Source organism: Solanum stenotomum, chromosome 1 (genome assembly GCF_019186545.1).
Source record: "Solanum stenotomum isolate F172 chromosome 1, ASM1918654v1, whole genome shotgun sequence".
Taxonomy (NCBI): domain Eukaryota; kingdom Viridiplantae; phylum Streptophyta; class Magnoliopsida; order Solanales; family Solanaceae; genus Solanum; species Solanum stenotomum.
The window spans coordinates 19716795-19731837 of NC_064282.1; the positions used below are offsets into that span (position 1 = coordinate 19716795).

At 31.7% G+C, this 15043-nt stretch overlaps 1 long non-coding RNA gene and 1 pseudogene across 1 annotated transcript; one reads left to right on the plus strand and one right to left on the minus strand.

The window, feature by feature from the left end:
- Nucleotides 1-3742: 3742 nt before the first annotated feature.
- LOC125862535 (uncharacterized) lies at nucleotides 3743-4453 on the minus strand (annotated as a pseudogene).
- A 6735-nt stretch (nucleotides 4454-11188) lies between these two features.
- LOC125853457 (uncharacterized) lies at nucleotides 11189-14225 on the plus strand. Its single transcript, XR_007445169.1, has 2 exons — nucleotides 11189-11286; nucleotides 13735-14225. It is a non-coding gene; the product is annotated as an uncharacterized LOC125853457 (long non-coding RNA).
- Nucleotides 14226-15043: the final 818 nt, after the last annotated feature.

The following is a 15043-nucleotide window of genomic DNA, read 5'->3' on the forward strand; positions in this document are numbered from 1 at the left end:
AAAATAAGTCAAAAATCAAAAGTAAGTTTTTCCTTACTTTTTTTATTTTTTTAATTTAAAAGTCATTTTAATTTGACCTTTTGTTTTGAATTTAAAAGCTAAAATACTTTTTTAAATCAAGTTATGATGTGACTTCAAGCAAGTTAAAGTGGTTATATGACTTCAAACCCCAGCAAAATTTGTATTATGGCTAAAATATTTTATTTCTAAAGAATGCAGGACCTAAAACAAATATATTAATGTGAGAAAATATATATGATCAATTAATTGGTATGCTCATGTACATTTCGATATAACGATTTTAAATTTATATCAGATTCATATAAAGTCGAAATCAAATATATAGATCGATAGATTCTCCCTTATATCGTATTTTTTTATAGGATATTTTATTTGAACATTATTATTTAACATGTATTTATTTTTTAAAAAAATTCACAAATTTATCCACTTTGAAACATTTTCTAATATATGTGGAGTTTGAAATAGGTTTGAACTTAAAACAAAAATAAATGAACTCGAATCATATGAAATTTTAAATACTTTGTCAAGTCCCATAAAATTTTCTCGAGGTACAAATTATAATTTTTACTCTTTATAAATATAATTTAGATGACGATTTCAAAATCGAATACGTATGAACTTTTTTCAATTGCCCAAACATTCGTTGAGAATCGTCATTTTTATGGGGCTTGAGATAAGTCTGTGAGCCCATACCCTATCTATGACACAAATAGCAAATCCATCCGAAGTCCCAACTAACTATGTTGATATGGATAAGTCTGAAGTTGGTATTAGAAATAGAAATATATATACACTTATCGGTAAATTATGAGACACGTGAATTTATAATTTCCTTGTAGAAGTAGGTATTTACATATACTTTTTGTAAAGTTAAATGTTGTATTTGATTGAATATTAAGTTATTTATCTGATCAATTTTACTTAATACACTTACTCTAATAGTATACTATATTTTATAAATTCTGGATTCGTCAATTTTTGCTTTTAGTCCTCTCATTTCATTAGGCTGATAATTGCAAAATTAGTATATGCAATTCCTTGTAATTATTTTATTAAGTAGAAACAAATTGGCATAGTTCATGTGATATGAATGATAGTATGTGAAGAAGCATGCTCAAAGAAATTCATAGTCTTTGAAGTTTGATCTAACATAATCGAAAACTTATATACACAACTGAAACTAATTATATGAGACTCTAGTTGTTTTGTTTCACTAATTATTGAATTCAAATTTTACAATTTTCGAGTCCACTAATTTATAAGACAAAAATTAGTGCTATGATTGCAAATGGACCGACACTAATTGGCTTCTTCATCCCAAAGGAAAATAGAGTCCAACTCTAAAAGTTGAACGTGTGGTTCATATTTATGAAAAGGTCTCATCATGATATGTCACAAATTCAAAATTATGATGGATTCATGCACCTATTTTAGGTTGTATTTGTTATGGAGGAAAATTCGTTTCAATTTTTTTTTTATATATAGTTTTTTTAAAATGAAGAAAATAACCATTTTAATGGAAGTAGAAAATGTAAATTTCATAAATGAATTTTCAAGTCTATTGTCTTCTCTATATCGATTGAAATCTTACTCCTCAACCTGTAATGAGTCATAGTATTTAGGAAAAATGGTCTGAAAAATACTTCAACTTTGATCGAAATTGTTGTTACGATACCAAACTTTATGGAGGACCTTTTATCCCCCTGCACTTTTTAATAATGTATTTTAAAGGTATATATGTGCCCACGTGGACACATTACTATTTAAAAACGATGCAATATTTATGATGTCCACGCGGGCACATATATACCTTTAAAATACACTATTAAATAGTGCAGGGGTAAAAGATCCTCTATAAAGTTTTGTATCGTAACAACAATTTCGATCAAAGTTCGGATATATTTCAGACTCTTTTTCCTAATATTTAGCTTGATTACATATACATGCTTTTAAAATATATATTTCTTACTTAATTATCATACCGTAAAAACTAAGATAAAACCTTCACTTATCTTTCAAGAAAATATCTTCATTTTGTATCAAACACACCTAAAGTAAAATAGGGAAATATAAAAGTTATTCTGAAAGAGACAACTATATACTTTAGTTTTGGGAAAATACATAAAAAAACCCCTGAACTTGGCACGAAAACTTACTTTAGTACTTAAACTACACGGGTGTTTATATACCCCCCTTAACATCTTTTATGTGAATTATTTTCAACCCTCCGAACACCAACCTTGTGCGCGTGTTGTTACAGCTTAGAACGGCGCGTTAGTCATCTTTTAACATTTTTAAAAAATTAAATTTACCCCTCCAACGGTAATATCCGACCCATTACCCATTTGAAGAACAATCTTCACTTTTGAAGAACCCTAAATACCTCTTCTCCCTCACCAACCCAATCATCCAAAAAATGGCGACTTAATTCATTATTTTTCTCAAATCTTAGCTCTTCAAACCTAAAAGTTGAATGTTTAAAGGAATTGTTCTTCAAAATGTAAGATTCAAACCTAAAAGTTGAATCTTTGAAGGAAGTGTTCTTCAAAATGTAAGATTCAAACCTACTCTTCTTCATCTATTATTTTGATTTTTCTTTCCTCCCTTTTTCTTATTTTCTGTTTTTTCCAGATTCTCGTTAATTCTTGCACAAAATTGTAGCACACAATGCGATCAATTAATTTGACAAATCTTTGTATGGAAGAAGATGATTATACTACGAAGAAAAAAGTTTATTGTAATCATGGACTTGTGGTGCGTTTGAAAACATCTTGGACTTCAAATAACCCCGGAAGAAGATATTGGTCATGTCCTTATTATGGGGTAAAGATCATTTTTGTTTAAATTTTTTTAGCCGATTAAGAATTTGATTAACCACTAATTCCTTCATCCTTTTTCATTATTGAAGAGTCCTAGATCTTGCAACTTTTGGTGTTGGAAGGATAAAGAAAATATTGATTCAAGGTCGAAATTTGTGATTCCTAAACTAATACAGAAATTGGGTGAGCTTGAGAATATAGTAGAATCCTCTCAAACCTCAGCCACTGCATTTGAATTGATTGAGGTTACTGAAGAAGTTGACAAGCCGGGAGATTTCAAACAAGATGATGATGGTCTAGGTATGAAATTGAAAATGTTGCAAGAAGAGGTTGAGAAGATGAAAGTGATGCAGAATAAATGGAGAAGAACATGGCAGAATGTGCTCTTTTTTGCTGTAGCTTGTTGTTGCGTTATGGTTATAGCTATAAGCTATTGGTTCTGGGTGATAAATATGAAGAAATGTTCAATGAAGTTACCTTAAGTTGTTGATGTAGTGAGATCCAATGTTGGTGTGGTGTAGCACTGTTTATGTTGTAACCAATTAGGTGCAAAACTCTTTTGTAATGAGTTTTCTTATTCTCTTAATGTAATTTGGTGGTTTGTGTATTTGTTTGTGTTTTATTTACAACTGCATTCGCTAAATTGCAGTCACAATTGCATAATTGTACGCATAAAAGTAATGCAAAACTGGCTGCATAATTGTTTCAAAAAGAGACAACTAAAATATCAAACTAATGCAGTCACAACTGCATAATTGTTTCAAAAACAAACATAGATCAAACTATGTAGTCACAATTGCAACATAATTGTTTCAAAAACAAACAAATCAAACTAATGCAGTCACAGCTGCATAATGTTCCAAAAACAGCTAAAATATCAAACTAAAGCAGTCTCCATATCAAACTTCAGCAGCATTGGACCTTGTTCTCATTCTTTTGTTTTCTCTCATCTCTTGAAGACCTTGTTGAGTTACAGCAGCCTTTCCTTTCCATTTTAAGCCTAATATTGGTTTATGATGCCCAAGATTTCCAGTCACTACTGAAGAGTTCATAGGCATTCCAGGCTAGATTCACAAAAATATGTTGTCTTAGATGCTTCATAAGTTAAAATTAAAATGTGTGTAAATAATTAAGACAACTTACATTGTGGATTGTAAAACCACTCTGTGTATGTAGTATCCCCATTCCAACCATTCTTGGCCTCTTCCCTCTTCCAGTAGCACCAGGAACATCAGTAGCAGTAGCAACTACACTAGTTCTTCTTCCCCTTCCAGCTAAACCAGTTCCAGTTCCTCTTCCCCTTCCAGTGTCACCAGAACTATCAGCAGCAACACCAATCCATGTTCCATTACCAGTTGCAGTTCCTCTTCCCTTTCCAGTAGCACTAGCCTATAACATAAGTTGATCAACAAAAATATTAGACTGATTAAGATGTAAATTAACAACTAAATGAATTACTATAAACATTACCTGTTTTGTAGAACCTCTTGGTCGACCTCTTCCTCTCTTTGTGCTTGATTGTGATTCAGTTGGTGCTCTAGAAGAACCAACACTTGACCTTATTGAACTAGGCTCACATCATTTCCCCATTCCTCTTCCTCTGCCTGCATTAGCTTGATTATTCAAATGACAACCCCTCTTATTATGACCCTTTGCATGACAAAGACTGCAGGTCATCTCAACACCTCTCTTGGATAATTTTCCTGTTTTGTTTTCATTCTGCTCCTTTCTCCTACACTTTCTAGGCCTTTCTGGTAGTGTTTTTATAACAGGTGGAATAACAGAAGGGTTGGCCGACTGTGGCCACATTTTCATGTTAGTAACTAGTTGAATGTAGTGACTATAGACCTTGAGATAAGTCTCATTGCTATACCAATGTGCAACATAGTTAATGGGCTCCAATTTTCTAAAATGAAGTGCAACTATAACATGACAACAAGGTATACCTCTTAGCATCCAAGATCTACAAGTACATGTTTGATTGCCTAGATTCACAACAAATGTGTTATCCCAGCTGTCTTTAACCTCAAAACCATATTCACCATTCCATTCAAGGTTACACTTCATTGACTTTGTTGTGCTCTCTGTCAATACCTTTAAGGCCATTGGAGATATGTTTGTTATCCAAGTATCACAGAACTCCCTCAATTGTCCTATTCTTCTCATCACTTTGATCCTTATTTCTTCAAGCATTGTGATGATAGTTTTGTGTCTTGGCCCCAAAATCCATGAATTAAAGCTTTCAACCATGTTGTTGTCAACACTATCACAACAGCTGAAAAACTTAAAGTATAATTTAGACCACCTCTCTATATTGTACCACAATAAGTCATCACATATTCCAGTGCCTAACTTCTCCATATGATCCAAATTTCTTTTCAATTTTTGTTCATATGTAGATTTGGCACATCTCCAAAAACAATTTCTTCTTTCAATGCCTTTCCTATTCTTAGACCAGTTGGCTAGAACATGTCTTGCACACATTCTTTGTTCTTCATTTGGCAGAAGATCTTGAATAGCTTTGTCAAGACCCTTTAAACAACAACATTTAGAATAACATGAGATCTAACTTAATGAATAAATGAAAAAGAAAACAAAAATACCTGCTGCATAGCAGTAATGGTTGTCAATTCTGTTCCATCTCCTAGCTCAAGATCATGTCTTACAAGATTGATAAACCATTTCCAAGTGAATGTGTTTTCAACCTTAACAACTGCCCATGCTAGTGGTAGCATTTGGTTGTTCCCATCCTTACAAACAGCCACAAGTAATTGACCTCTAGAAACACCTTTCAAGAAGCAACCATCAAATCCTATACATCTTCTAGCTCCAGCTTTGAATGTCTTCTTTAAAGCATTAAAACATATGTAAAATGATTGAAACATTTTTCTGTCACCTTCAAAAGTTTCTTCACTAAGTCTCACCACACATGTGCTGCCTGGATTAGTCTTTAAGAGCTCATCTCTATAATCTAAAATTCTTTTAAACTCCTCCACATGATCACCCATAATTTGTTTCAACACAATGTTTCTAGCTTTCCTTGCTACAGTCCTCCCTACATACACATTCAACTCTTTCTTCACTAAAATTTGAAACTGAAAAACTCTAATGCCAGGCTCAGAAATAATTCTGTCCTTGTACCTTTCTGATAAGTACTTTGAATTCACCAATTTATTTTTGGTTGTGCCATTGCATTTATGTACTGGATTATAATTCTTCACCACAAAATCTCCTGTTCTTGAATCAATACTTCCAAACAACAACCATGGACAACCAGCAGTACACTTTACCCTCACTCTAGTTGCATCATTAACATATTTATCTAATTCAACATGTTCTTGAACTGCATATCTAGTAATAGCTTCTCTAAATTGCTTAACACTTTCAAAAGCAAGACCAGTCTCCCAAACTATTAACTGACAGGTAGGATCAAATACAACTTTCTTTTTATTTCTTTTTGCTCTTCTTGCTTTTCTTTGTCTTCTTATAGGTTGTTCAACCTCATCTTCCTCATTAACATCTTCATCAGTATCTATTTCAAAACTAACAGCTTCATCTGAATCAAAGTAAGGCTCATCTCCAGCTATCTTATCCTCAAAAGTAGTTTGTTTCTTGGATAAATATTCATCAAATCCCAAATCAACTCCTTTTTTTCCTAAATCAACTCCTTCAGATCTAGGGCCCTTTTCTTTTCTCTTTTTTATTTTAGCAGCCCTTTTCTCTTTCCTAAGATTTATAACCTCCTCATGAACATCACTACCATACTCATCTTCTCCTTCATCAGACAAATTTGTATTGTCTGAATCATCACTGGCTTCTGTTTCACTTTCCCAATCAAACCCAACTTCTGGAATATCAGATGCAGCAGCAGCAGCAGAAGAAGTACCACCCAAGTCTTCTCCAACACTAACAAAATCCCTACCCAAGTCCTCTCCAACACCAGCAGAAGCCCTACCCAAGTCCTCTCCAACACTAGCAGATGTCCTACCCAACATTTCATCCAACTCTTCACCCACAATAGGTTCTTCAGGTTGTGCAGGTTGTGCAGCCTCTTCAAATCCTAAACCTTTACTACTCTCAAAAGTTTGACTAGATTCCTTATCAAAAGTAGTACTAGATTTCCCACCCACATCATTTAGATATCCAATTTCGGGATGGGGGGGGGCACAACAGCTTCTTCAACTAAATGAGTCACATAAAGTTCAACAATATCTTCATTTTTTAATTTATGTACAATACCTATAATATCCCTATCACTTTTAACTTCAACAACACGTCGACATTTAGGTGGTTTAATATAAACAACACAAGCAGAACAGTTATAGCCAATTTCTTTAACTATATCAACAAATTCAAAGTAGGACAATTTATCAACTTCTACATCAAAACAATCAGTGACAATACCTCTTTCATACTTAATACAAGGTTTTTGTTGTAGTTTTCCACCATGGTGAAACCTTAAGGTAACGTACACATCCATCGTCAAACTGAAAAGATAAAAAAAAACTAAGCTTTACAAAAACCCTAAACTCGGTAAAATATTACAATCATCTAAACGAAGATTACTAACCTGGTAACTTTGTTTCTTCACGCAAATCCTTTGTTTCTTCACGAAAATCCTAAACTCAGCAAATCCTTCACGCTAATGACTTGTTATTCTTCAGATTAGGTCTTTAGATTTGAGAGAGATTTAGGGATATTTGTTTAAAAATGGGTTGGGTTGTATTTTGGGAACGGGTGGGTTATATAAAACGGGTAAGATATTTTTAATACCCTTTGCGACGTGGACCAATGAAAACACGCGTGGGTAACAATGCCCAGCCTTCAACTGGGCTGATGTTCGGAGGGTTGAAAATAATTCACATAAAAGATGTTAAGGGGGGTATATAAACATCCGTATAGTTTAAGTACTAAAGTAAGTTTTCGTGCCAAGTTCAGGGTTTTTTTTTATGTATTTTCCCTTTAGTTTTTCAACCAATCGACATATCACTTATTCTTATTTAAAGTGAAATTATTATCCACCTAGTAGACCATAAATAATTCATAGTGTGTGAAGTGGAATACTACCTCCACATAGGAAAACTTTTAAAATTCTTTATTTTATTTTTAAAATTTGCCTTAGTGCATCATCTTTATAATTATATATCACTCACAACAAGAAAAGTCACAATCTAAAAGTCAGAAAGGACATAAATTAGAAAGTGAATTCATTAATTTAACACCTTTAAAAGATTTCAACATGGTCTTGTCTTCTTCTCTTCATTTTTTTCTTAGCCAAACTTGTTAGTAGTTTTTCCTATTTTTTATATTATATACTTTGAATTGATCTTATTGAACCGTGCACGGAAGATTCGTTGGTTCTCATTTGACAAATCTTTCGTATTTTAAGCTAGCGTTTGGTCATAAATTTTCAAATATTTTTGATAAATATTATTTGGATGAGAATTTCATTATGTGTTTGGCTATAATATTTGGGAAATATATTTCACTTTTTTAATAAATATGATTTATACCATAAGTTTTAAAAACTATCAAAATTAACCATAAGTTTGTATTACATAGCAAGATAGAAATGTTGACGTAACAAAATTCATGACTTTCACAACAAGTCAATTTGGATCTTCGTTGCAATAAATAACAAGTAGTGTTCATGATATTGGAGCAATGTGGTTGTTCAGAGTGAGTGCAACAAACATCACTCCATACATCATACGAAACACATGGCTTTATTACCTTAAGCCGATTGTTCGTCATTTACATCACAACCATATCATAACTTTCATATTCACTGAAGATTTCATCACTGCTTTGGTGTTCACGTAAAAAAATTATGTAATACAGCGCAAACAACTACTATAAAAGATGTTTTTGTAAAGGATAAAAGTTTGGTGTAGAATTTGAATTTTTAAAAGCTCCCAAATAATGAGATTTGACTCAAATACTAGTTTTTTCTAATATTTGGAAATTTGCCAAAAATATTTGTCAAATAATGACTAATTATATGAAGACACTATTTGCCAAATTTCTCTCCAAATTTTACTTGGAAAATCTATGACCAAGCGGGTCCTTTGTCTATCATATAGGGGCATAAGTGTAACTATATGAACTTTGTATATATTCATGTAACTACTTTTTTTTCTTCCTTTTTTGCCTTTTTATGATTTAGAAACGCGTTGAGTATGTTTTGCTAACATCTAATTCTCATTTAATGCTCTTATACAATTTAATACCCTTATACCATGTGATGAATTAAATGCCTAAAGCTAAAAAGGAAAAAAAGTCTAATATAGGAAAGTGAAAGCAAAAATACAATATTGGAAAACTTAATCACACCCACAAAACTACTGCAGCCAAATATTACTTATTTATTTTAGACTTTACATGCTTTTAAAAAATAATTATTATATTTATCAAATACTTCTAGAAATCAAAAACTGACTTAAACACTTATTTTAAGTTATTTTTATATTTGTTAAACACTTCTGCAAGTCAAAAACTGACTTGTAGAACACCCTCTTAGTTTATTAGTAATATTCTAAAATATTTACTTTCCTTTCAAGGCAAGAATCTATTAAATGCAGAATATTTACTTTTAATTAATATGACATCTTCAAGGAAAATAACATATGTACTTACTCTTTTCTTTTTTTAGTTACTTATTATTACTAGTAATAACTAGTAATGTACTCTTCATTTTAAATTAATATAAATAATTATCATGTATTCCAAACCATTTTTTCTCAAGTTTCTCCAAATCCATAGCATAATGTACTGCTAAGATCCACTATGATATTATTAAAGAAGCTTATAATCTAATATTGGTCTTATATATACATTATTACGATAAGGGTTATTTTAATTTATTGTCACTTTTTTTTATTTACAATCTACTTTACATTTAAATATAATAAATTATATGGCTAAATATAACATAAATATAAAATATCTTTTTTTTAATAATCGTAAATTAAAACGACTAATGAAACACGATACGAAACTCAATGAATAATACGTATGTGTCTTTACCTTTCTTCACTTACCTATACGATTTTTGCATGTTGGCAAGATTTGAATTCATAACACACATTTAACCTCACATAAAAAACAATCGTTTGGTCAACTTTGTCATTTGTCATTTATTTAAAAAATATGTGTTTCTTTACTCTTTATCATCTATGTACACGAGTTGTTTGAGATAAAATTTGAATTCATAACACATATTGCACAAAAAATAAATGTCTTATCAACTTTGTCATTTAAAACAAAAAAACAAGTGAATTCCTTTTTTAATTCTGTCATTTTTCAAAAAAAAAAAAAAAAACAACTAAAAATCATCGACTAACAACATTAATTTTGTTTTTCAAATTTTGCGAAAAATGAAATACTACTTACTTCGGATTAAAATTGGAAGTTATTTTGAAAAATATATTGTAGCACTTTCTGGAAACAAGGCTAACTTGGCAGCAATCAAACAAACCCCATGGAAATACTAATCCCAAAACTTCAAATTCTTATAATGACTTCTACAATATTTCATATTTCTTGAAATATTCTAATCATCACATTAATAAATTATATATATTTTTCTTCTAAGAAAGTACTGTCATTATAGCTACAACAAACTCTTAAATATATATAATTTATAAAGATTCATATTTCACTAAATTGTCTTAAATATATATAATCTATAAAAAAAATTCACCGAATTATGTTAGATATTTAGTAATTTAAAAATAATTAATTTGTAATATCAGTGAGACATGCATTTATATAAAGGTCTTTCGAAAATATATTATCTTATCAAAATCGATAATTTTTTCCCAGGCCCTAGTAAGATCGGGAAAAAAGCATTATCTTATAGAGTTTACTAATTTAGAGGGATTCTACTGTTACATGCAAATTCATGGTATTAGTGATGCAAACTATTTTAATGCATGCATTAGCATGATCAAAACACACAATTATCCCTCAAGATCTTTTCCACCATATTTAAGATATTTTTGTAAGTAACTATTTTTTCATAAATTATACTCCTAATATATGCTATTTTTTCTATACAATAAAATAGTTTATAAAAAATAATCTCAGTATAACAAAAATATTATTTTCACACTATTCTTAAACACTTTGTCAAAAGACGAAGAAGTGTCAAAGTTGGTAATTTTATATGTTTGATGGGTGCGTTTGGTAATAAGAAGATTGTATAGTTGAAATGTGAACAATATTTCTCCACATTTGGAAAAACGTGCAACTTGCGTGTATCTTTTTTTTTTTTTTTTCTTTGGTGTATCCAACTTGTCTTTATTATATTTACACACAAAATAAAATATAAGTGTAGGTGAGGTAAGGCTTGGCCACTAGCAATTAGTATAAAGACATGAATATATGCTGACAAAGTTGTGAGCTGGACCTGATTCGGAGCTATTTTCAAGAATCAAGAACGGTAACAGAGCCCCTCCCTCTTCTTATCTTTCTTTTCTCTAAATTTCATGTAAATAATCAATGAATTTATTCTCTGCTTTATCTTATCCTTTCTTCTTATGCAAAACCATTCAACTAATGAGCTTTTAACTTGGATTTTTGATTGTTGGGGGTGAATATGGGGTTCTTTCTCACATGGGTATTTGGTAGTTTTCTTGATTTTTGTTGTTGTTTGATGGGTTTGGTCAACTATGCTGGTTTAAGGGGTTAAAGCTCTTGTTTGTTTTTTCTTTTTCTGTATTGTTCTGCAAGTTTTGGGTTCTGTGTTGTTTCAGCAAATTGTGGGGTATGTAATGGATAAAATTGTGGGGGTTTTAGCACATTATGGTCTTGTTGTAGCCAGTTGACAGATTTCCAGTTTGAAGGGGTCAACCATGATCTTCATATTTGATTCAGTTGAGTCTTGACTTAGTCAATTAGATAGAAAAAAGTTGTTTGGAATAACAAAAGGGAATGTAACTGAATGTTCTGCAAGTTTTGGGTTCTGTGTTATTTCAACAAATATCTTGATATTGTGTAAGATGTGGTGTATGGAATGGATAACTATTGTGTTTTTTTTTTAGCATATTATGTATGATCTTGTTGTAGCTAGTTGACAGATATCCAGTCTGAAGGGGTCAATGAGTATCATAATCCCCATATTTGATTCATTGAGATGAGTCTTGACTAAGTCAATTATGTAGGTAGAAAAAAGATGTTTGAAGGAACAGAACGGAATGTAACTGAGGCATGATGTTATAGCAGGTGTTCCCCTTTTGCAAAATGTTTTTCCGCTTCAAAGTAACGGTTGTTACTAAATTATAGACTGGACCAACTGAAATTGGTTTGCTCTTATGCTTGCCTAGATGTTTGTTATAGCATTCCAGCTGTCAGTCATGTCATTTGAGCTCTTATGGCACTATGTATTGTGGTTTTCTGGCCATAGTGGTTTTAGCACAGGGTTCAAACCATTTCATGAAATGATCTATCCTTTGTATTTTCCTTGAAGTTGTTTCAGGATCTTGAGTTTGACTTGGCAACAACCGTATTTTCATTCCTAAATGCTTTGTTGTTTCCACGTTAGAGGAATCTTTTAGATTTTCTTATGGGATGGAAAAATTTGTGGCTTATCAAAATTTGTAGTTGCTATACGCCTATACCTGAAATTCTAATGTGGTTCTTGAACATAAGTATTAATGGCATGAATTTTGCCTGCTTAGAGTTGCTGTCCTTTTCTCCATCTGTTTCCCAAGACACTATAGGTATAGGAACTCTAAAGGTCTCTTTTCCTTTTGCCAGTGAAAGTTTATGATAGTTAGGGAGACTGAGCTGAATGTGATGGTGTTGTTTATGCATGTTTCTTGAATTTGGAACTTTGTTCTTTATTTCTTCCAATAGGACTCGCATAGTTGGCCAAGCATTACCTACTCAGTGTGTTAGACTTTCTGTGTCTTTTCTTATGTTTAGCTTCTTGAGAATGTAAACAGGAATCTTACATTTGATTGATCAATATTATTATCTTTCCTAAGACTTATCCGCTAGTTAGCTAAGAAGGTAGAATGTTGATAGAGCTTGTTTGTGCAATTTCGTAAACATGAGAAAGGGATACAAATGCTGAAGGAATTTGGTTTCTTTGTTGGTAGAGGGGGTGGTTGTAAGTGATCTTATGATGTGGCTCCACTAAACTTAATGGCTTAAAACAAACTTTGTAGTCTGCTGCTTTACTTCTTCTTTTACAAGTCTTATGTTACTTTTGCTCATCTTCTTAATCATGGTGCATTTTATAGAATTCTTTAGGTGTATAACATGTATAAATTGTGAGATTATACCCCTTTTCCTTTTTCATTTTTATCGTCTGCACAGTTTCAACTTTCAAGTTTGGTGGTTTATGTGGGAACCAAGTGCTCCTTTTTGTCTCAAAGTGATCTATCTCTATCTTGACAACCCCTGTCTATGTTATTTTGGGCCTAGTGGCACACTCATGTTTCATCTAAAACGTTTCTTGAAGAGAGGTTAACAAACACTGACATTATCCCCGAAATAGCAAGCAATCAAAAGATTGAATATGAAGTATGGGGCTCTTCAAGCCTTTAATATGTTAAATCATGTCTTCCATGTGGTAAACTGATGAGACCGACTTTTAAAGCTGAATATAGTGCATATTTTTCCTGAAGTGTTCAGTCCCCATGATGTTTTGCTTTAGGACAGAAAGTCTTAAAGTAATGGCGTGCGAATTGGTAGAATTTGAAGAGGGAACCAATAAGCATTATCTGAATTTGAAATCAAATAATGTTGATGTTGTATTAGTTGTTGATGTTTCATTGCCTGTTTGTCCATCAAGATGTTTGTTGCATTTTACCGATGTTATTATTCCTGTTTACTATAGTTTTTCTTTGTATGTCATGTCTTATTGATCTATATTTTCATTCAGGGTTGTAATTTTACAAGACAAGGAGAATCATTTTATGGATAAGAAAGAATCTGGCAAGGAAATTTCTGAAGAAGTGACTCGGGAGTCACTAATCGCCATATCATACAGTGAACCAGAGATAGATCCTTCTATTGAATCTGTACCTGAAAATTCCAACTATGAGAATGTGGTGAAATCTCTTAACGACATCAGAGATGATAAATACAGGTCGGAGTTGATCTCAATATCCTATGCAGAGTCACCAGACACTGAAGTTCAACCTGGAGAGTTCAAGGGCTAACTAATAATTAACTGGTTTTATAGGCCAACTCCATGTTAAAACTCTTTTTTGCTTTTGCTACATGTTACTCATAAAGAACTAGACATTGTTTGAACTTGTAATGTTTTCATGTGTTACACCTTATAAAGTCTGTTGTTGTAATCATTGGGGTAGGCACTCTTTACTTGGCAAAAAAGTTGTTGCTTATATGTGTGTAAATAATTGTTGTAAATAAATAAATAAAAAAAAGCTCCTATGTCTATATTCAATAGGTTATAGGTTGGCATTGCTTAAAAATAACACCAAGTAAATATCAATTTGTGATATAAATATTTTAAATCACTACAATCTCAAATTCAAACTTGCTTAAAGTTGAATTGGGATAATATTTAGACATAACTTGAGCAAAATAAAATTCAAGGGTCCTTTTTATATGGTCTTTCTTTGGAGTTGTAAAGAGCTACTCCCTCCGTCCTTAATTACTTGTCCACTTTTGAATTAACACATCTATTAAGAAAACAATAATTGACATAACGAGTGTATCATTTTACCCTTATTAATTATGAAGTAGATGAATTAAAAACTTAAGACTTTCAAGAAGTTCTATCCTTTTCAAAGTAATTAATTGAGAGTATAATAGGTAAAAAAAATTTGTTCTTTCTTGATTTGTCAAAATGGACAAGTAATTAAGGACAACTGAAAAAGGAAATATGGACAAGTAATTAGGAACAGAGGGAGTAGTAAAAAGGTAGTATGCGCATGTAAAAATTGGGCTCGTAAGGCAAAATGGGTCGATTTACTATTTTTGAGTGTGCCAGAAATGTATCAAGATTCGTTCAGCATTAAACTCTTGTAACAACCACTTTATTTCTCTTTAATGACTAATTTATTTTTCTGAATTAAATGGTCAGTTTGATGGCTAACTAACTCCTTTTTTAATACTAGAGTTAATGGCTCATTAAGTTCTCATTGAAGAGCTGCAAATTTATAGTCTAAAAAAACTAGCCTTCTTGTTAAATTATATAGATTCAAAAAAAATATTTTTTTTTC